Genomic DNA, 23,116 nt, shown 5'->3' on the forward strand with positions numbered 1-23,116 from the left:
ACATCCCTCTGATATCTGAGTTATACTTCGCCCCTCTCAGCTTGAGCCCGTGACCCCTCGTGATCGTCACCTCCGACCTGGGAAAAAGCTTCCCACTGTTCACCCTATCTATACCCTTCATAATCTTGTACACCTCTATTAGATCGCCCCTCATTCTCCGTCTTTCCAAGGAGAACAACCCCAGTCTACCCAATCTCTCCTCATAGCTAAGACCCTCCATACCAGGCAACATCCTGGTAAACCTTCTCTGCACTCTCTCTCTAACGCCTCCACGTCCTTCTGGTAGTGCGGCGACCAGAACTGGACGCAGTATTCCAAATGTGACCGAACCAGCGTTCTATACAGCTGCATCATCAGACTCCAGCTTTTATACTCTATACCCCGTCCTATAAAGGCAAGCATACCATATGCCTTCTTCACCACCTTCTCCACCTGTGTTGCCACCTTCAAGGATTTGTGGACTTGCACACCTAGGTCCCTCTGTGTTTCTATACTCCTGATGACTCTGCCATTTATTGCATAACTCCTCCCTACATTATTTCTTCCAAAATGCATCACTTCGTGATGTTGTGTGGACCCGGACTTATAGCTCACTGGTAAAACTGGGCGGCATGGACAAGTAGGGCCGAAGGACCTGTTTCCGTGCTGTAAACCTCTAGAATCCCGACAGTGCAGAAGGAGACCATTTGGCCCATCGAGTCTGCGCCAACAACAATCCCACCCTATCCCCGTAACCCCACATATTTACCCTGCTAATTCCCCTGACACTAAGGGGCAATTTAGCATGGCCAATCCACCTAACCCGCACGTCTTTCGGACTGTGGGAGGAAACCAGAGAACCCGGAGGAAACCCACGCAGACACGGGGAGAATGTGCAAACTCCCACACAAAACATCACTAGACTATTAATCCAGACACTTAGCTAATGTTCAGGGGATCTGGGTTCATAGAATCCTACAGTGCAGAAGGAGGCCATTTAGCCCATCAAGTCTGCATCAACCACAATCCCACCGAGGCCCTATCCCCACGCATTTACACTAAGGGGCAATTTAGCACGGCCAATCCACCTAACCTGCACATATTTGGACTCAGTCTTCTGAGGAAGTAGAGGCGTTGGTGGGGCTTTCTTAACTATAGTGTCGGCATGGGGGGGGACCAGGACAGGTTGTTGGTGATCTGGATACCCATCGCCCCCCCCACATGGTCAATGCTCCCCTCTCACACTTCTCCATAGAGACAGCACACAGAGCGAGCAAGCTTTTATCTAACCCCGTGCTGTACCTGTCCTGGGAGTGTTTGATGGGGACAGTGTAGAGGGAGCTTTACTCTGTATCTAACCCCGTGCTGTACCTGTCCTGGGAGTGTTTGATGGGGACAGTGTAGAGGGAGCTTTACTCTGTATCTAACCCCGTGCTGTACCTGTCCTGGGAGTGTTTGATGGGGGACAGTGTAGAGGGAACTTTACTCTGTATCTAACCCCGTGCAGTACCTGTCCTGGGAGTGTTTGATGGGGGACAGTGTAGAGGGGGCTTTACTCTGTATCTAACCCCGTGCTGTACCTGTCCTGGGAGTGTTTGATGGGGACAGTGTAGAGGGAGCTTTACTCTGTATCTAACCCCGTGCTGTACCTGTCCTGGGAGTGTTTGATGGGGGACAGTGTAGAGGGAACTTTACTCTGTATCTAACCCCGTGCAGTACCTGTCCTGGGTGTGTTTGATGGGGGACAGTGTAGAGGGGGCTTTACTCTGTATCTAACCCCGTGCTGTACCTGTCCTGGGAGTGTTTGATGGGGGACAGTGTAGAGGGAACTTCACTCTGTATCTAACCCCGTGCTGTACCTGTCCTGGGAGTGTTTGATGGGGGACAGTGTAAAGGGAGCTTTACTCTGTATCTAACCCCGTGCTGTATCTGTCCTGGGAGTGTTTGATGGGGGACAGTGTAGAGGGAGCTTTACTCTGTATCTAACCCCGTGCTGTGCCTGTCCTGGGAGTGTTTGATGGGGACAGTGTAGAGGGAGCTTTACTCTGTATCTAACCCCGTGCTGTACCTGTCCTGGGAGTGTTTGATGGGGACAGTGTAGAGGGAGCTATACTCTGTATCTAACCCCGTGCTGTACCTGTCCTGGGAGTGTTTGATGGGGACAGTGTAGAGGGAGCTTTACTCTGTATCTAACCCCGTGCTGTACCTGTCCTGGGAGTGTTTGATGGGGACAGTGTAGAGGGAGCTTTACTCTGTATCTAACCCCGTGCTGTCCCTGTCCTGGGAGTGTTTGATGGGGACAGTGTAGAGGGAGCTTTACTCTGTATCTAACCCCGTGGGGGATGGGATGCGTTGAGGGGTTGGTGGTGGGGTAAGAGATCTAAGAGATTTGAGGAGAAGAATTTGGCTTCCATTGTTCTGGAACAATCCGCAGTCGCTAGGCGGAGACAATCAGGTTCAGACGGGTACGGGACAGGGGAAAGTGTGACTGTGGGCTAGGACTGACACGGCGGGCCGAATGGCTGCCTTCTGTTCTATAACCAGAGCGACAAGATACTTACTTATGAGGTGTTGTCCGCTGATGTAGACAGGCCCAGTTCCAGCGAGCAGGTTGAAGGTAACAGGAGGTGTGCAGTCAAGTCCAGGAATACTTATCTACATAGGACACAGACACAATCCATAAACAACACACATTCCCACAATCCCAGCAAAACAATCCCAATTCCCCAACCACCCAATTCCACATTCCAGAGTAAAGTTCCCTCTACACTGTCCCCCATCAAACACTCCCAGGACAGGTACAGCACGGGGTTAGATACAGAGTAAAGCTCCCTCGACACTGTCCCCCATCAAACACTCCCAGGACAGGTACAGCACGGGGTTAGATACAGAGTAAAGCTCCCTCTACACTGTCCCCAACAAACACTCCCAGGACAGGGACAGCACGGGGTTAGATACAGAGTAAAGCTCCCTCGACACTGTCCCCCATCAAACACTCCCAGGACAGGGACAGCACGGGGTTAGATACAGAGTAAAGCTCCCTCTACACTGTCCCCATCAAACACTCCCAGGACAGGTACAGCACGGGGTTAGATACAGAGTACAGCTCGCTCTATGTGCTGTGTACAGGGAGCAGGGTGAGGGGGAAGCACTGACCATGGGAAGGATAGACCGGCGCAGGGAGGCGATGGGGATGGGTTTGTTCCCAGTTGTATTTTTCGACACCAGGGAGACGATGTTTAATTCATCGCTGGATTCAGCCCCCAGGCAAACCTGGAGGACAAACACAATTCAATCAAACATTCAACTCACAGTATTCAGTGTAGTGAGACACACTATCACAAACATTTAACCACCCTCCCATAGCCCTGTATCAATCCCCAAACTAATCCCACTGCCCCGCTCTCTCCCCATAGCCCTGTATCAATCCCCAAACTAATCCCACTGCCCCGCGCTCTCCCCATAGCCCTGTATCAATCCCCAAACTAATTCCACTGCCCGCGCTCTCCCCACAGCCCTGCATCCCAAACTAATGCCTCAGCCCTGTATCAATTCCCAAACTAATCCCACTGCCCGCTCTCTCCCCATAGCACTGTATCAATCCCCAAACTAATCCCACTGCCCCGCTCTCTCCCCATAGCCCTGTATCAATCCCCAAACTAATCCCACTGCCCCGCTCTCTCCCCATAGCCCTGTATCAATCCCCAACCTAATCCCACTGCCCCGCTCTCTCCCCACAGCCCTGTATCAATCCCCAAACTAATCCCACTGCCCCGCTCTCTCCCCATAGCCCTGTATCAATCCCCAAACTAATCCCACTGCCCCGCTCTCTCCCCATAGCCCTGTATCAATCCCAAACTAATCCCACTGCCCCGCTCTCTCCCCATAGCCCTGTATCAATCCCCAAACTAATCCCACTGCCCCGCTCTCTCCCCATAGCCCTGTATCAATCCCCAAACTAATCCCACTGCCCCACTCTCCCCATAGCCCAGTATCAATCCCCAAACTAATCCCACTGCCCTGCTCTCTCCCCATGGCCCTGTATCAATCCCCAAACTAATCCCACTGCCCCACTCTCCCCATGGCCCTGTATCAATCCCCAAACTAATCCCACTGCCCCGCTCTCTCCCCATAGCCCTGTATCAATCCCAAACTAATCCCACTGCCCCGCTCTCTCCCCATAGCCCTGTATCAATCCCCAAACTAATCCCACTGCCCCGCTCTCTCCCCATAGCCCTGTATCAATCCCCAAACTAATCCCACTGCCCCGCTCTCTCCCCATAGCCCTGTATCAATCCCCAAACTAATCCCACTGCCCCACTCTCCCCATAGCCCTGTATCAATCCCCAAACTAATCCCACTGCCCCGCTCTCTCCCCATAGCCCTGTATCAATCCCCAAACTAATCCCACTGCCCCGCTCTCTCCCCATCGCCCTGTATCAATCCCCAAACTAATCCCACTGTCCCGCTCTCTCCCCATAGCCCTGTATCAATCCCCAAACTAATCCCACTGCCCCGCTCTCTCCCCATAGCCCTGTATCAATCCCCAAACTAATCCCACTGCCCCGCTCTCTCCCCATAGCCCTGTATCAATCCCCAAACTAATCCCACTGCCCCGCTCTCTCCCCATAGCCCTGTATCAATCCCCAAACTAATCCCACTGCCCCGCTCTCTCCCCATAGCCCTGTATCAATCCCCAAACTAATCCCACTGCCCCACTCTCTCCCCATAGCCCTGTATCAATCCCCAAACTAATCCCACTGCCCCGCTCTCTCCCCATAGCCCTGTATCAATCCCCAAACTAATCCCACTGCCCCGCTCTCTCCCCATAGCCCTGTATCAATCCCCAAACTAATCCCACTGCCCCACTCTCTCCCCATAGCCCTGTATCAATCCCAAACTAATCCCAGTTGGAATATCTACATTTCCTCTGTCCAAGTCTGTTGTGACTCAGGGCTCCAGAGGGTCAAATGTCAGAGCCTGTGCTATTCACCTTTAAGCGACCTTCATCCAACCTGTCCCCCCACATCCCTAAGCCCTTCCCCGGTTCCTAACGCGACTGGTTACCGTGCCGATAACCAACTGATGCTCCAAGAGGTTCTCCTTGGCTTCCATGGTGTAGGTCTTCTGCCCAGTGTTCAGCTCACAACCTGAGGGAAGGGGAGGGGGGGGGGGGGCAAAAGTCAGGTTAGGGGCAAAGTCCTCAGGCTAGGCCAAAACCCCATCCTCACAACAGTGCAAACAACCCCTGCAGAGCACTGTCTTCCTGCAGCTCCCCCCCCCTCCCATAATCCCCTGGATCTGAACCACACATGCCTGGCACTCAATCCAGCAATGCACGTGTCCCACAAACGAGAAAAAAAAAATGGGGATAGGACCTGGTTGAGATTATTGTTGGTGCAAGCTCGATGGGCCAAATGGCCTCGATGTTTAAATAGTGAATAATTGCGAGCCAAGAACCGATCCATGTGATACTCCACTCGTTACATATTTTCACTCCAACTCTGTTTTCTCTATAGATTGAACCAGGGCAGGACTTACTCAGTTAATGGTAGGGCGTTGGGGAGAGTTACAGAACAAAGAGATCGAGGGGTACAGGTTCATAGCTCCTTGAAAGTAGAGTCACAGGTGGACAGAGTGGTGAAGAAGGCATTCGGCAAGCTTGGTTTCATCGGTCAGAACAGTGAATACAGGAGTTGGGACGTCTTGTTGAAGTTGTACAAGACATTGGTAAGGCCACACTTGGAATACTGTGTACAGTTCTGGTCACCCTATTATAGAAAGGATATTATTAAACTACAAAGAGTACAGAAAGGAGTTACTAGGATGCTACCGGGACTTGATGGTTTGAGTTATAAGGAGAGGCTGGATAGATTGGGACTTTTTTCTCTGGAGCGTAGGAGGCTGAGGGGTGATCTTATAGAGGTCTATAAAATAATGAGGGGCACAGATCAGCTAGATAGTCAATATCTTTTCCCAAAGGTAGGGGAGTCTAAAACTAGAGGGCACAGGTTTAAGGTGAGAGGGGAGAGATACAAAAGTGTCCAGAGGGGAGAGATACAAAAGTGTCCAGAGGGGAGAGATACAAAAGTGTCCAGAGGGGGCAATCTCTTCACACAGAGGGTGGTGAGTGTCTGGAACGAGCTGCCAGAGGCAGTAGTAGAGGCGGGTACAATTTTGTCTTTTAAAAAGCGTTTTGATAGTTACATGGGTAAGATGGGTAGAGAGGGACATGGGCCAAACGCGGGCAATTGGGACGAACTTTGGGGTTTTAAAAAATAGGGCGGCATGGACAAGTTGGGCCGAAGGGCCTGTTTCCATGCTGTAAACTTCTATGACTCTCTGACAGCCAGGTTTCAATCCATGATAACACACTTCTTCCAATTCCATGGGCTTTTATTTTTTTCCTCAAAATCTCCTGAGGCAACATCTCCCAAACCACAAGCACTTCCATCAAGAAGGATCAGGGGTAACAGATTCCTGCCTCTCAAATTGCCAGGATCCACTCCAGTTCGCCTACCGCCGCAACAGGTCCACAGCAGATACCATCTCCCTGGCCCTGCACTCAACCCTGGAACACCTAGGTAACAAGGACACCTACGTTGGACTCCTATTCGTAGACGACAGCTCAGCCTTCAACAGCCTACGAAACTCAAAGCACAAAGAAAATTACAGCACAGAAACAGGCCCTTCGGCCCTCCAAGTCTGTTCCGACCATGCTGCCCGACTTTTGGTGGCAACAGAGATTTGGATGAATTGAAATTTGAGTGTGGAATGTGGGACTGCCAAAGGGAGGGGGTGGTTAGCCAAGACATGGATGAGGGTTTCCGCAGCTGATCAGCCAAGAAAGGGAAGTCAGTAGCTGGAGTACGGATTTGGGAGTTGCCCACGACGGAAGCAGTCTCCCCATTGATTCACAAACATGGAAGATAGGAGAAGGAGGAGGCCATTCGGCCCTTCGAGCCTGCTCCCCCATTCATCACCATCATGGCTAATCATCCAACTCAATAGCCTAATCCTGAACATGCATCGGAGTGTGGCGACTAGAGGAATTTCACAGTCACTTCATTGCAGTGTTAATGTAAGCCTTCCTTGTGACCAATAAATAAACTTTAACTTAACCCTGCTTTCTCCCCAGAACATTTGATCCCATTCGCCCCAAGTGCTATATCCAGCCGCCTCTTGAATACATTCAATGTTTTGGCATCAACTACTTCCTGTGGGAATGAATTCCACAGGCTCACCGCTCTTTGGGTGAAGAAATGTCTCCTCATCTCCGTCCTAAATGGTCTACCCCGAATCCTCAGACTGTGAGCCCCTGGTTCTGGACACTCCCACCATCGGGAACATCCTCCCTGCATCTACCCTGTCTCGTCCCGTTACCAAACCCCGCCCCCAATCCCCAAACCCCGCCCCCAATCCCCAAACCCCGCCCCCAATCCCCAAACCCCGCCCCCAATCCCCAAACCCCGCCCCCAATCCCCTGGTTCTGGACACTCCCACCATCGGGAACATCCTCCCTGCATCTCCCCTGTCCAGTCCTGTTAGAATTTGATAAGTCTCTGTGAGATTCCCCCCTCATTCGTCTGAACTGCAGTGAAAACAATCCTAACCTGGTCAATCTCTCCTCGTACATCAGTCCCGCCATCCCCGGGATCAGCCTGGGAAACCTTCGCTGCAACTCCCTCGAGAGCAAGAACATCCTTCCTCAGAAAAGGAGACCCAAACTGCACACAATACTCCAGGTGTGGCCTCACCAAGGCCGTGTATAATCGCAACAACACATCCCTCGCTCCTGTACTCGAAACCTCTCGCAATGAAGGCCAATGAGCCACTTACCCCAGACAATACAGCTCGGCCGTTCCAACCGAGCGTCCATCCCAACTCTTCCTGTCCAAGGGTGTGGGAGAGAGAGGGAGATGTGCACACAAGGACTCAGTTACTTTCCAGCTGGGGAGGGAGACAGGAAAGAGAGATTGAGTTTTTAAAAATTCAGTTACAAACGTAACCTAACCTACACACCTTTGGACACTAAGGGACAATTTCCCATGGCCAACCCACCTAATCTCGACATCTTTGGACACTAAGGGACAATTTAGCATGGCCAATCCACCCAACCTACACACCTTTGGACACTAAGGGGCAATTTAGCATGGCCAATCCACCCAACCTACACACCTTTGGACACTAAGGGGCAATTTAGCATGGCCAATCCACCTAACCTGCACACCTTTGGACACTAAGGGGCAATTTACCATGGCCAATCCACCTAACCTGCACAGTCCAAAAGACTGTGCTGGTTCTGTTCATTGGCCGTGATAAATTCTCCCTCAGCGTACTAGAACAGGCGCCAGAGTGTGGCAACTAGGGGGTTTTCACAGTAACTTCATTGCAGTGTTAATGGAAGCCTACTTGTGGCAACTAATAAATAAATTAAAAACTTGGAACACTGAGGGACAATTTGCCATGGCCAATCCACCCAACCTACACATCTTTAGACACCAAGGGACAAGTTAGCATGGCCAATCCACCTAATCTGTACATCTTTGTCCTTAGCCCCCCCCCTAAATCTCTTCAGTAACTCTCCCCCACTCCCCTTGTCTCTAACCACACCCTAGGCACCCCGTCCTCGTTTCCCCTTCCATTGAGTGTGTAAACACACACACACACTCCAAAACTCCCAAAACCCAAGCATCCAGATGACCTGAAAAGCCTGGGGAGGTCCCCAGAAAAAAACTGAGGCAGCCCCAAGAACTGGATCCCAAAATCCTGCCTCTCTTCCCAACATCTGGAGGTTTAAACTCCCGATAACTAAAAGTCCTACAATGCAGAATCTCAGCATCGCGCACAGGGACCTTGCAATGTGACTCTGAAATGCACAAACGCGGTGTTAAATTGCTACCTGTGTGGTTGGTGGTTGAACACTCTGTCTCCCTCAGTGTAGGGAGTAATTTACTCCGGATAAATTATTTCCACAAACAACACAGAACTTTGCAAACTAACATCCCCACTCTTTCTCTCTCCCTCTGCAGTTAAGCATTCGCTTTGCACTCAATCCCAATCTCACCTCGTCCCAGCCTGTTCCAGCTTCACTCAATGTTTTATCAAGCGTGAGTCCTTCCTGAAAACAGCAACAGGAGCAGAGAGGGAAATTGGGTTATTTTCCAATTGGTTTGATCCGAATTAAGACGGGCAAATGGAGAGAGAGATAGAGTGAGGGAGGAGCCAGGTTAGATGAAATTGTTCTGGGTGTCAATTGCAATGGTGTCTCCATACTGAGTGCATCAGAGTACAGATATCTGTCTCCATGAGAGACATCAGTCAGTGTACAGATATCTCCCTGAGAGGGGACTGAGAGACACCAGTCAGTGGACAGATATCTCCCTGAGAGAGAGGGGGGACTGAGAGACACCAGTCAGTGTACAGATATCTCCCTGAGAGGGGACTGAGAGACACCAGTCAGTATACAGATATCTCCCTGAGAGAGAGGGGACTGAGAGACACCAGTCAGTGCACAGATATCTCCCTGAAGGAGAGGGGACCTAGAGACACCAGTCAGTGCACAGATATCTCCCTGAGAGGGGACTGAGAGACACCAGTCAGTGTACAGATATCTCCCTGAGAGAGAGAGGGGACTGAGAGACACCAGTCAGTATACAGATATCTCCCTGAGAGAGAGAGACACCAGTTAGTGTACAGATATCTCCCTGAGAGAGAGAGAGGGGACTGAGAGACACCAGTCAGTGTACAGATATCTCCCTGAGAGAGGGGACTGAGAGACACCAGTCAATGTACAGATATCTCCCTGAGAGAGAGAGGGGACTGAGAGACACCAGTCAGTGTACAGATATCTCCCTGAGAGAGGGGGGGGGGGGGGGACTGAGAGACACCAGTCAGTGTACAGAATCTGCCTGAGAGACACCAGTCCGTGTACAGATATCTCAGAGAGAGGACTGAGAGACATCAGTCAGTGTACAGATATCTCCCTGCAAGAGAGAGGGGACTGAGGGACACCAGTCCGTGTACAGATATCTCTGAGAGAAGGGACTGAGAGACACCAGTCCGTGTACAGATATCTCCCTGAGAGAGAGAGGGGACTGAGAGACACCAGTCCGTGTACAGATATCTCCCTGAGAGGGGACTGAGAGACACCAGTCAGTGGACAGAATCTGCCTGAGAGAGAGAGGGGACTGAGAGACACCAGTCAGTGGACAGAATCTGCCTGAGAGACACCAGTCCGTCTACAGATCTCTCTGAGAGAGAGGGGACTGAGAGACACCAGTCAGTGGACAGATATCTCCCAGAGAGAGAGGACTGAGAAACACCAGTCTGCCATGAGGGACCTTGTCAAAGGCCTTACTGAAGTCCATGTAGACAACATCCACTGCCCTACCCTCATCAATCATCTTCGTCACTTCCTCAAAAAACTCAATCAAGTTCGTGAGACACGACCTCCCCTTCACAAAACCATGTTGCCTCTCGCTAATACGTCCACTTATTTCCAAGTGGGAGTAAATCCTGTCTCAAAGAATCCCCTCCAATAATATCCCTACCACTGACGTAAAGCTCACTGGCCTGTAATTACCTGGATTACTTTTGCTGCCCTTCTTAAACAAAGGAACAACATTGGCTATTCTGTCGATACAGATATCTCCCTGAGAGAGGGACTGAATGACACCAGTCAGTGGACAGATATCTCCCTGAGAGAGGGACTGAATGACACCAGTCAGTGGACAGATATCTCCCTGAGAGAGGGACTGAATGACACCAGTCAGTGGACAGATATCTCCCTGAGAGAGAGGGGGGACTGAGAGACACCAGTCAGTGTACAGATATCTCCCTGAGAGAGAGAGGGGACTGAGAGACACCAGTCAGTGTACAGATATCTCCCTGAGAGAGAGGGGACTGAGAGACACCAGTCAGTGTACAGATATCTCCCTGAGAGAGAGAGGGGACTGAGAGACACCAGTCAGTGTACAGATATCTCCCTGAGAGAGAGAGGGGACTGAGAGACACCAGTCAGTGTACAGATATCTCCCTGAGAGAGAGAGGGGACTGAGAGACACCAGTCAGTGGACAGATATCTCCCTGAGAGACACCAGTCAAGGAAAATTACAGCACAGGAACAGGCCCTTCGGCCCTCCAAACCTGCACCGACCATGCTGCCCCGACTGAACTAAAACCCCCTACCCTTCTGGGGACCATATCCCTCTATTCCCATCCTATTCATGTATTTATCAAGATGCCCCTTAAAAGTCACTATTGCATCTTCCACTACCTCCCCCAGGCACCCACCACCCTCTGTGTAAAAAAACTCTGCCTCGTACATCTCCTTTAAACCTTGCCCCTCGCACCTTAAACCTGTGCCCCCCTAGTAATTGACTCTTCCACCCTGGGGAAAAAGCTTCTGACTATCCACTCTGTCCAAGCCCCTCATAATCTTGTAGACTTCTATCAGGTCTCCCCTCAACCTCTGTCATCCCAGTGAGAACAAACCAAGTTTCTCCAACCTCTCCTCATAGCTAATGCCCTCCAAACCAGGCAACATCCTGGTAAATCTTTTCTGTACCCTCTTCAAAGCCTCTACATCCTTCTGGTAGTGTGGCGACCAGAATTGAACACTATATTCCAAGTGCGGCCTAAGTACAGGCTGGTGCAGAAGGTGAAGTCGCATGGGATCAGAGGTGAGCTGGCAAGGTGGATACAAAACTGGCTCGGTCAAAGAAGACAGAGGGTAGCAGTGGAAGGGTGTGTTTCTGAATGGAGGGCTGTGACAAGTGGTGTTCCTCAGGGATCAGTGCTGGGACCTTTGCTGTTTGTAATATATATATAAATGATTTGGAGGAAAATGTAACTGGTTTGATTAGTAAGTTTGCAGATGACACAAAGGTTGGTGGATTTGTGGATAGCGATGAGGACCATCAGAGGATGCAGCAGGATTTGGATCAGTTGGAGACTTGGGCGGAGAGATGGCAGATGGAGTTTAATCCGGACAAATGCGAGGTAATGCATTTTGGAAGGTCGAATACAGATCGGAAATATACAGTAAATGGCAGAACCCTTAAGAGTATTGATAGGCAGAGGGATCTGGGTGTACAGGTACACAGGTCACTGAAAGTGGCAATGCAGGTGGAGAAGGTAGTCAAGAAGGCATACGGCATGCTTGCCTTCATCGGCCGGGGCAATGAGTTTAAAAACTGGCAAGTCATGTAGCAGCTTTACAGAACCATTCATTATACAGATATCTCCCTGAGAGTGGACTGAGACACCAGTCAGTGCACAGATATCTCCCTGAGAAACAGAAGGACTGAGAGACATCAGTCAGTGCACAGGTATCTCCCTGAGAGACACCACGATCGGAGGGTCAGGACTGAGCAAGCGCCAAGCTGTTGGACTGTTGTGCCATCGGAGGGTCGGTGCCAAGGGAGCACCGCACTGTGGGAGGGTCAGTGCTGAGGGAGCGCCGCACTGTGGGAGGGTCAGTGCTGAGGGAGCGCCGCACTGTGGGAGGGTCGGTGCTGAGGGAGCGCCACACTGTGGGAGGGTCAGTGCTGAGGGAGCGCCGCACTGTGGGAGGGTCGGTGCTGAGGGAGCGCCACACTGTGGGAGGGTCAGTGCTGAGGGAGCGCCGCACTGTGGGAGGGTCAGTGCTGAGGGAGCACCGCGCTGAGGGAGCACCGCACTGTGGGAGGGTCAGTGCTGAGGGAGCGCCACACTGTGGGAGGGTCAGTGCTGAGGGAGCGCCGCACTGTGGGAGGGTCGGTGCTGAGGGAGCACCGCACTGTGGGAGGGTCAGTGCTGAGGGAGCGCCGCACTGTGGGAGGGTCAGTGCTGAGGGAGCGCCGCACTGTGGGAGGGTCGGTGCTGAGGGAGCGCCGCACTGTGGGAGGGTCAGTGCTGAGGGAGCGCCGCACTGTGGGAGGGTCAGTGCTGAGGGAGCGCCGCACTGTGGGAGGGTCGGTGCTGAGGGAGCGCTGCACTGTGGGAGGGTCAGTGCTGAGGGAGCGCCGCACTGTGGGAGGGTCGGTGCTGAGGGAGCGCTGCACTGTGGGAGGGTCAGTGCTGAGGGAGCGCCGCACTGTGGGAGGGTCAGTGCTGAGGGAGCGCCGCACTGTGGGTCAGTGCTGAGGGAGCGCCGCACTGTGGGAGGGTCAGTGCTGAGGGAGCGCTGCACTGTGGGTCAGTGCTGAGGGAGCGCCGCACTGTGGGAAGGTCAGTGCTGAGGGAGCGCCGCACTGTGGGAGGGTCAGTGCTGAGGGAGCGCCGCACTGTGGGAGGGTCAGTGCTGAGGGAGCGCCGCACTGTGGGAGGGTCAGTGCTGAGGGAGCGCTGCACTGTGGGTCAGTGCTGAGGGAGCGCCGCACTGTGGGAGGGTCAGTGCTGAGGGAGCGCCGCACTGTGGGAGGGTCAGTGCTGAGGGAGCGCCGCACTGTGGGAGGGTCAGTGCTGAGGGAGCGCCGCACTGTGGGAGGGTCAGTGCTGAGGGAGCGCCGCACTGTGGGAGGGTCAGTGCTGAGGGAGCGCCGCACTGTGGGAGGGTCAGTGCTGAGGGAGCTCCGCACTGTGGGAGGGTCAGTGCTGAGGGAGCGCCGCACTGTGGGAGGGTCAGTGCTGAGGGAGCGCCGCACTGTGGGAGGGTCAGTGCTGAGCGAGCGCTGCACTGTGGGAGGGTCAGTGCTGAGAGAGCGCCGCACTGTGGGAGGGTCAGTGCTGAGGGAGCGCCGCACTGTGGGTCAGTGCTGAGGGAGCGCCGCACTGTGGGAGGATCAGTGCTGAAGGAGCGCCGCACTGTGGGAGGGTCAGTGCTGAGGGAGCGCCGCACGGTGGGAGGGTCGGTGCTGAGGGAGCGCCACACTGTGGGAGGGTCAGTGCTGAGGGAGCGCCGCACTGTGGGAGGGTCGGTGCTGAGGGAGCGCCACACTGTGGGAGGGTCAGTGCTGAGGGAGCGCCGCACTGTGGGAGGGTCAGTGCTGAGGGAGCACCGCACTGTGGGAGGGTCAGTGCTGAGGGAGCGCCGCAGTGTGGGAGGGTCAGTGCTGAGGGAGCGCCGCACTGTGGGAGGGTCGGTGCTGAGGGAGCGCCGCACTGTGGGAGGGTCAGTGCTGAGGGAGCGCCGCACTGTGGGAGGGTCAGTGCTGAGGGAGCGCCGCACTGGGGAGGGTCAGTGCTGAGGGAGCGCCGCACTGTGGGAGGGTCGGTGCTGAGGGAGCGCTGCACTGTGGGAGGGTCAGTGCTGAGGGAGCGCCGCACTGTGGGAGGGTCAGTGCTGAGGGAGCACCGCACTGTGGGTCAGTGCTGAGGGAGTGCCGCACTGTGGGAGGGTCAGTGCTGAGGGAGCGCTGCACTGTGGGTCAGTGCTGAGGGAGCGCCGCACTGTGGGAAGGTCAGTGCTGAGGGAGCGCCGCACTGTGGGAGGGTCAGTGCTGAGGGAGCGCCGCACTGTGGGTCAGTGCTGAGGGAGCGCCGCACTGTGGGAGGGTCAGTGCTGAGGGAGCGCTGCACTGTGGGTCAGTGCTGAGGGAGTGCCGCACTGTGGGAGGGTCAGTGCTGAGCGAGCGCCGCACTGTGGGAGGGTCAGTGCTGAGAGAGCGCCGCACTGTGGGAGGGTCAGTGCTGAGGGAGCGCCGCACTGTGGGAGGGTCAGTGCTGAGGGAGCGCCGCACTGTGGGAGGGTCAGTGTGAGGGAGCGCCGCACTGTGGGAGGGTCAGTGCTGAGGGAGCGCCGCACTGTGGGAGGGTCAGTGCCGAGGGAGCGCCGCACTGTGAGAGGGTCAGTGCCGAGGGAGCGCCGCACTGTGGGAGGGTCAGTGCTGAGGGAGCGCCGCACTGTGGGAGGGTCAGTGCTGAGGGAGCGCCGCACTGTGGGAGGGTCGGTGCTGAGGGAGCGCCGCACTGTGGGAGGGTCGGTGCTGAGGGAGCGCCGCACTGTGGGAGGGTCAGTGCTGAGGGAGCGCCGCACTGTGGGAGGGTCGGTGCTGAGGGAGCGCCGCACTGTGGGAGGGTCGGTGCTGAGGGAGCGCCGCACTGTGGGAGGGTCGGTGCTGAGGGAGCGCCGCACTGTGGGAGGGTCGGTGCTGAGGGAGCGCCGCACTGTGGGAGGGTCGGTGCTGAGGGAGCGCCGCACTGTGGGAGGGTCGGTGCTGAGGGAGCGCCGCACTGTGGGAGGGTCAGTGCTGAGGGAGCGCCGCACTGTGGGAGGGTCAGTGCTGAGGGAGCGCCGCACTGTGGGAGGGTCAGTGCTGAGGGAGCGCCGCACTGTGGGAGGGTCAGTGCTGAGGGAGCGCCGCACTGTGGGAGGGTCAGTGCTGAGGGAGCGCCGCACTGTGGGAGGGGCAGTGCTGAGGGAGCGCCGCACTGTGGGAGGGTCAGTGCTGAGGGAGCGCCGCACTGTGGGAGGGTCAGTGCTGAGGGAGCGCCGCACTGTGGGAGGGTCAGTGCTGAGGGAGCGCCGCACTGTGGGAGGGTCAGTGCTGAGGGAGCGCTGCACTGTGGGTCAGTGCTGGGGGAGCGCCGCACTGTGGGAGGGTCAGTGCTGAGGGAGCGCCGCACTGTGGGTCAGTGCTGGGGGAGCGCCGCACTGTGGGTCAGTGCTGGGGGAGCGCCGCGCTGTGGGTCAGTGCTGGGGGAGCGCCGCACTGTGGGAGGGTCAGTGCTGAGGGAGCGCCGCACTGTGGGAGGGTCAGTGCTGGGGGAGCGCCGCACTGTGGGAGGGTCAGTGCTGAGGGAGCGCCGCACTGTGGGTCAGTGCTGGGGGAGCGCCGCACTGTGGGAGGGTCAGTGCTGAGGGAGCGCCGCACTGTGGGTCAGTGCTGGGGGAGCGCCGCACTGTGGGAGGGTCAGTGCTGAGGGAGCGCCGCACTGTGGGTCAGTGCTGAGGGAGCGCCGCACTGTGGGAGGGTCAGTGCTGAGGGAGCGCCGCACTGTGGGAGGGTCAGTGCTGAGGGAGCGCCGCACTGTGGGAGGGTCAGTGCCGAGGGAGCGCCGCACTGTGGGAGGGTCAGTGCTGAGGGAGCGCCGCACTGTGGGAGGGTCAGTGCTGAGGGAGCGCCGCACTGTGGGAGGGTCAGTGCTGAGGGAGCGCCGCACTGTGGGAGGGTCAGTGCTGAGGGAGCGCCGCACTGTGGGTCAGTGCTGAGGGAGCGCCGCACTGTGGGTCAGTGCTGAGGGAGCGCCGCACTGTGGGTCAGTGCTGAGGGAGCGCCGCACTGTGGGAGGGTCAGTGCTGAGGGAGCGCCGCACTGTGGGAGGGTCGGTGCTGAGGGAGCGCCGCACTGTGGGAGGGTCGGTGCTGAGGGAGCGCCGCACTGTGGGAGGGTCAGTGCTGAGGGAGCGCCGCACTGTGGGAGGGTCGGTGCTGAGGGAGCGCCGCACTGTGGGAGGGTCAGTGCTGAGGGAGCGCTGCACTGTGGGTCAGTGCTGAGGGAGCGCCGCACTGTGGGAAGGTCAGTGCTGAGGGAGCGCCGCACTGTGGGAGGGTCAGTGCTGAGGGAGCGCCGCACTGTGGGAGGGTCAGTGCTGAGGGAGCGCCGCACTGTGGGAGGGTCAGTGCTGAGGGAGCGCTGCACTGTGGGTCAGTGCTGAGGGAGCGCCGCACTGTGGGAGGGTCAGTGCTGAGGGAGCGCCGCACTGTGGGAGGGTCAGTGCTGAGGGAGCGCCGCACTGTGGGAGGGTCAGTGCTGAGGGAGCGCCGCACTGTGGGAGGGTCAGTGCTGAGGGAGCGCCGCACTGTGGGAGGGTCAGTGCTGAGGGAGCGCCGCACTGTGGGAGGGTCAGTGCTGAGGGAGCTCCGCACTGTGGGAGGGTCAGTGCTGAGGGAGCGCCGCACTGTGGGAGGGTCAGTGCTGAGGGAGCGCCGCACTGTGGGAGGGTCAGTGCTGAGCGAGCGCTGCACTGTGGGAGGGTCAGTGCTGAGAGAGCGCCGCACTGTGGGAGGGTCAGTGCTGAGGGAGCGCCGCACTGTGGGTCAGTGCTGAGGGAGCGCCGCACTGTGGGAGGATCAGTGCTGAAGGAGCGCCGCACTGTGGGAGGGTCAGTGCTGAGGGAGCGCCGCACGGTGGGAGGGTCGGTGCTGAGGGAGCGCCACACTGTGGGAGGGTCAGTGCTGAGGGAGCGCCGCACTGTGGGAGGGTCGGTGCTGAGGGAGCGCCACACTGTGGGAGGGTCAGTGCTGAGGGAGCGCCGCACTGTGGGAGGGTCAGTGCTGAGGGAGCACCGCACTGTGGGAGGGTCAGTGCTGAGGGAGCGCCGCAGTGTGGGAGGGTCAGTGCTGAGGGAGCGCCGCACTGTGGGAGGGTCGGTGCTGAGGGAGCGCCGCACTGTGGGAGGGTCAGTGCTGAGGGAGCGCCGCACTGTGGGAGGGTCAGTGCTGAGGGAGCGCCGCACTGGGGAGGGTCAGTGCTGAGGGAGCGCCGCACTGTGGGAGGGTCGGTGCTGAGGGAGCGCTGCACTGTGGGAGGGTCAGTGCTGAGGGAGCGCCGCACTGTGGGAGGGTCAGTGCTGAGGGAGCACCGCACTGTGGGTCAGTGCTGAGGGAGTGCCGCACTGTGGGAGGGTCAGTGCTGAGGGAGCGCTGCACTGTGGGTCAGTGCTGAGGGAGCGCCGCACTGTGGGAAGGTCAGTGCTGAGGGAGCGCCGCACTGTGGGAGGGTCAGTGCTGAGGGAGCGCCGCACTGTGGGTCAGTGCTGAGGGAGCGCCGCACTGTGGGAGGGTCAGTGCTGAGGGAGCGCTGCACTGTGGGTCAGTGCTGAGGGAGTGCCGCACTGTGGGAGGGTCAGTGCTGAGCGAGCGCCGCACTGTGGGAGGGTCAGTGCTGAGAGAGCGCCGCACTGTGGGAGGGTCAGTGCTGAGGGAGCGCCGCACTGTGGGAGGGTCAGTGCTGAGGGAGCGCCGCACTGTGGGAGGGTCAGTGTGAGGGAGCGCCGCACTGTGGGAGGGTCAGTGCTGAGGGAGCGCCGCACTGTGGGAGGGTCAGTGCCGAGGGAGCGCCGCACTGTGAGAGGGTCAGTGCCGAGGGAGCGCCGCACTGTGGGAGGGTCAGTGCTGAGGGAGCGCCGCACTGTGGGAGGGTCAGTGCTGAGGGAGCGCCGCACTGTGGGAGGGTCGGTGCTGAGGGAGCGCCGCACTGTGGGAGGGTCGGTGCTGAGGGAGCGCCGCACTGTGGGAGGGTCAGTGCTGAGGGAGCGCCGCACTGTGGGAGGGTCGGTGCTGAGGGAGCGCCGCACTGTGAGAGGGTCGGTGCTGAGGGAGCGCCGCACTGTGGGAGGGTCGGTGCTGAGGGAGCGCCGCACTGTGGGAGGGTCGGTGCTGAGGGAGCGCCGCACTGTGGGAGGGTCGGTGCTGAGGGAGCGCCGCACTGTGGGAGGGTCGGTGCTGAGGGAGCGCCGCACTGTGGGAGGGTCAGTGCTGAGGGAGCGCCGCACTGTGGGAGGGTCAGTGCTGAGGGAGCGCCGCACTGTGGGAGGGTCAGTGCTGAGGGAGCGCCGCACTGTGGGAGGGTCAGTGCTGAGGGAGCGCCGCACTGTGGGAGGGTCAGTGCTGAGCGAGCGCTGCACTGTGGGAGGGTCAGTGCTGAGAGAGCGCCGCACTGTGGGAGGGTCAGTGCTGAGGGAGCGCCGCACTGTGGGTCAGTGCTGAGGGAGCGCCGCACTGTGGGAGGATCAGTGCTGAAGGAGCGCCGCACTGTGGGAGGGTCAGTGCTGAGGGAGCGCCGCACGGTGGGAGGGTCGGTGCTGAGGGAGCGCCACACTGTGGGAGGGTCAGTGCTGAGGGAGCGCCGCACTGTGGGAGGGTCGGTGCTGAGGGAGCGCCACACTGTGGGAGGGTCAGTGCTGAGGGAGCGCCGCACTGTGGGAGGGTCAGTGCTGAGGGAGCACCGCACTGTGGGAGGGTCAGTGCTGAGGGAGCGCCGCAGTGTGGGAGGGTCAGTGCTGAGGGAGCGCCGCACTGTGGGAGGGTCGGTGCTGAGGGAGCGCCGCACTGTGGGAGGGTCAGTGCTGAGGGAGCGCCGCACTGTGGGAGGGTCAGTGCTGAGGGAGCGCCGCACTGGGGAGGGTCAGTGCTGAGGGAGCGCCGCACTGTGGGAGGGTCGGTGCTGAGGGAGCGCTGCACTGTGGGAGGGTCAGTGCTGAGGGAGCGCCGCACTGTGGGAGGGTCAGTGCTGAGGGAGCACCGCACTGTGGGTCAGTGCTGAGGGAGTGCCGCACTGTGGGAGGGTCAGTGCTGAGGGAGCGCTGCACTGTGGGTCAGTGCTGAGGGAGCGCCGCACTGTGGGAAGGTCAGTGCTGAGGGAGCGCCGCACTGTGGGAGGGTCAGTGCTGAGGGAGCGCCGCACTGTGGGTCAGTGCTGAGGGAGCGCCGCACTGTGGGAGGGTCAGTGCTGAGGGAGCGCTGCACTGTGGGTCAGTGCTGAGGGAGTGCCGCACTGTGGGAGGGTCAGTGCTGAGCGAGCGCCGCACTGTGGGAGGGTCAGTGCTGAGAGAGCGCCGCACTGTGGGAGGGTCAGTGCTGAGGGAGCGCCGCACTGTGGGAGGGTCAGTGCTGAGGGAGCGCCGCACTGTGGGAGGGTCAGTGTGAGGGAGCGCCGCACTGTGGGAGGGTCAGTGCTGAGGGAGCGCCGCACTGTGGGAGGGTCAGTGCCGAGGGAGCGCCGCACTGTGAGAGGGTCAGTGCCGAGGGAGCGCCGCACTGTGGGAGGGTCAGTGCTGAGGGAGCGCCGCACTGTGGGAGGGTCAGTGCTGAGGGAGCGCCGCACTGTGGGAGGGTCGGTGCTGAGGGAGCGCCGCACTGTGGGAGGGTCGGTGCTGAGGGAGCGCCGCACTGTGGGAGGGTCAGTGCTGAGGGAGCGCCGCACTGTGGGAGGGTCAGTGCTGAGGGAGCGCCGCACTGTGGGAGGGTCAGTGCTGAGGGAGCGCCGCACTGTGGGAGGGTCAGTGCTGAGGGAGCGCCGCACTGTGGGAGGGGCAGTGCTGAGGGAGCGCCGCACTGTGGGAGGGTCAGTGCTGAGGGAGCGCCGCACTGTGGGAGGGTCAGTGCTGAGGGAGCGCCGCACTGTGGGAGGGTCAGTGCTGAGGGAGCGCCGCACTGTGGGAGGGTCAGTGCTGAGGGAGCGCTGCACTGTGGGTCAGTGCTGGGGGAGCGCCGCACTGTGGGAGGGTCAGTGCTGAGGGAGCGCCGCACTGTGGGTCAGTGCTGGGGGAGCGCCGCACTGTGGGTCAGTGCTGGGGGAGCGCCGCGCTGTGGGTCAGTGCTGGGGGAGCGCCGCACTGTGGGAGGGTCAGTGCTGAGGGAGCGCCGCACTGTGGGAGGGTCAGTGCTGGGGGAGCGCCGCACTGTGGGAGGGTCAGTGCTGAGGGAGCGCCGCACTGTGGGTCAGTGCTGGGGGAGCGCCGCACTGTGGGAGGGTCAGTGCTGAGGGAGCGCCGCACTGTGGGTCAGTGCTGGGGGAGCGCCGCACTGTGGGAGGGTCAGTGCTGAGGGAGCGCCGCACTGTGGGTCAGTGCTGAGGGAGCGCCGCACTGTGGGAGGGTCAGTGCTGAGGGAGCGCCGCACTGTGGGAGGGTCAGTGCTGAGGGAGCGCCGCACTGTGGGAGGGTCAGTGCCGAGGGAGCGCCGCACTGTGGGAGGGTCAGTGCTGAGGGAGCGCCGCACTGTGGGAGGGTCAGTGCTGAGGGAGCGCCGCACTGTGGGAGGGTCAGTGCTGAGGGAGCGCCGCACTGTGGGAGGGTCAGTGCTGAGGGAGCGCCGCACTGTGGGTCAGTGCTGAGGGAGCGCCGCACTGTGGGTCAGTGCTGAGGGAGCGCCGCACTGTGGGTCAGTGCTGAGGGAGCGCCGCACTGTGGGAGGGTCAGTGCTGAGGGAGCGCCGCACTGTGGGAGGGTCGGTGCTGAGGGAGCGCCGCACTGTGGGAGGGTCGGTGCTGAGGGAGCGCCGCACTGTGGGAGGGTCAGTGCTGAGGGAGCGCCGCACTGTGGGAGGGTCGGTGCTGAGGGAGCGCCGCACTGTGGGAGGGTCAGTGCTGAGGGAGCGCTGCACTGTGGGTCAGTGCTGAGGGAGCGCCGCACTGTGGGAAGGTCAGTGCTGAGGGAGCGCCGCACTGTGGGAGGGTCAGTGCTGAGGGAGCGCCGCACTGTGGGAGGGTCAGTGCTGAGGGAGCGCCGCACTGTGGGAGGGTCAGTGCTGAGGGAGCGCTGCACTGTGGGTCAGTGCTGAGGGAGCGCCGCACTGTGGGAGGGTCAGTGCTGAGGGAGCGCCGCACTGTGGGAGGGTCAGTGCTGAGGGAGCGCCGCACTGTGGGAGGGTCAGTGCTGAGGGAGCGCCGCACTGTGGGAGGGTCAGTGCTGAGGGAGCGCCGCACTGTGGGAGGGTCAGTGCTGAGGGAGCGCCGCACTGTGGGAGGGTCAGTGCTGAGGGAGCTCCGCACTGTGGGAGGGTCAGTGCTGAGGGAGCGCCGCACTGTGGGAGGGTCAGTGCTGAGGGAGCGCCGCACTGTGGGAGGGTCAGTGCTGAGCGAGCGCTGCACTGTGGGAGGGTCAGTGCTGAGAGAGCGCCGCACTGTGGGAGGGTCAGTGCTGAGGGAGCGCCGCACTGTGGGTCAGTGCTGAGGGAGCGCCGCACTGTGGGAGGATCAGTGCTGAAGGAGCGCCGCACTGTGGGAGGGTCAGTGCTGAGGGAGCGCCGCACGGTGGGAGGGTCGGTGCTGAGGGAGCGCCACACTGTGGGAGGGTCAGTGCTGAGGGAGCGCCGCACTGTGGGAGGGTCGGTGCTGAGGGAGCGCCACACTGTGGGAGGGTCAGTGCTGAGGGAGCGCCGCACTGTGGGAGGGTCAGTGCTGAGGGAGCACCGCACTGTGGGAGGGTCAGTGCTGAGGGAGCGCCGCAGTGTGGGAGGGTCAGTGCTGAGGGAGCGCCGCACTGTGGGAGGGTCGGTGCTGAGGGAGCGCCGCACTGTGGGAGGGTCAGTGCTGAGGGAGCGCCGCACTGTGGGAGGGTCAGTGCTGAGGGAGCGCCGCACTGGGGAGGGTCAGTGCTGAGGGAGCGCCGCACTGTGGGAGGGTCGGTGCTGAGGGAGCGCTGCACTGTGGGAGGGTCAGTGCTGAGGGAGCGCCGCACTGTGGGAGGGTCAGTGCTGAGGGAGCACCGCACTGTGGGTCAGTGCTGAGGGAGTGCCGCACTGTGGGAGGGTCAGTGCTGAGGGAGCGCTGCACTGTGGGTCAGTGCTGAGGGAGCGCCGCACTGTGGGAAGGTCAGTGCTGAGGGAGCGCCGCACTGTGGGAGGGTCAGTGCTGAGGGAGCGCCGCACTGTGGGTCAGTGCTGAGGGAGCGCCGCACTGTGGGAGGGTCAGTGCTGAGGGAGCGCTGCACTGTGGGTCAGTGCTGAGGGAGTGCCGCACTGTGGGAGGGTCAGTGCTGAGCGAGCGCCGCACTGTGGGAGGGTCAGTGCTGAGAGAGCGCCGCACTGTGGGAGGGTCAGTGCTGAGGGAGCGCCGCACTGTGGGAGGGTCAGTGCTGAGGGAGCGCCGCACTGTGGGAGGGTCAGTGTGAGGGAGCGCCGCACTGTGGGAGGGTCAGTGCTGAGGGAGCGCCGCACTGTGGGAGGGTCAGAACCGAGGGAGCGCCGCACTGTGAGAGGGTCAGTGCCGAGGAGCGCCGCACTGTGGGAGGGTCAGTGCTGAGGGAGCGCCGCACTGTGGGAGGGTCAGTGCTGAGGGAGCGCCGCACTGTGGGAGGGTCGGTGCTGAGGGAGCGCCGCACTGTGGGAGGGTCGGTGCTGAGGGAGCGCCGCACTGTGGGAGGGTCAGTGCTGAGGGAGCGCCGCACTGTGGGAGGGTCGGTGCTGAGGGAGCGCCGCACTGTGGGAGGGTCGGTGCTGAGGGAGCGCCGCACTGTGGGAGGGTCGGTGCTGAGGGAGCGCCGCACTGTGGGAGGGTCGGTGCTGAGGGAGCGCCGCACTGTGGGAGGGTCGGTGCTGAGGGAGCGCCGCACTGTGGGAGGGTCGGTGCTGAGGGAGCGCCGCACTGTGGGAGGGTCAGTGCTGAGGGAGCGCCGCACTGTGGGAGGGTCAGTGCTGAGGGAGCGCCGCACTGTGGGAGGGTCAGTGCTGAGGGAGCGCCGCACTGTGGGAGGGTCAGTGCTGAGGGAG

At 59.5% G+C, this 23,116-nt stretch overlaps 1 long non-coding RNA gene across 1 annotated transcript; it reads right to left on the reverse strand.

The window, feature by feature from the left end:
* Positions 1-3,155: 3,155 nt before the first annotated feature.
* On the reverse strand, positions 3,156-9,257 carry LOC144490238 (uncharacterized). Its single transcript, XR_013497190.1, has 4 exons — positions 9,047-9,257; positions 7,819-7,929; positions 5,047-5,129; positions 3,156-3,252 (listed from the first exon to the last, which is right to left on the reverse strand). It is a non-coding gene; the product is annotated as an uncharacterized LOC144490238 (long non-coding RNA).
* Between the last annotated feature and the right edge of the window lie 13,859 nt (positions 9,258-23,116).

This window comes from Mustelus asterias, unplaced genomic scaffold, assembly GCF_964213995.1.
Source record: "Mustelus asterias unplaced genomic scaffold, sMusAst1.hap1.1 HAP1_SCAFFOLD_3055, whole genome shotgun sequence".
In the NCBI taxonomy this organism is placed as follows: domain Eukaryota; kingdom Metazoa; phylum Chordata; class Chondrichthyes; order Carcharhiniformes; family Triakidae; genus Mustelus; species Mustelus asterias.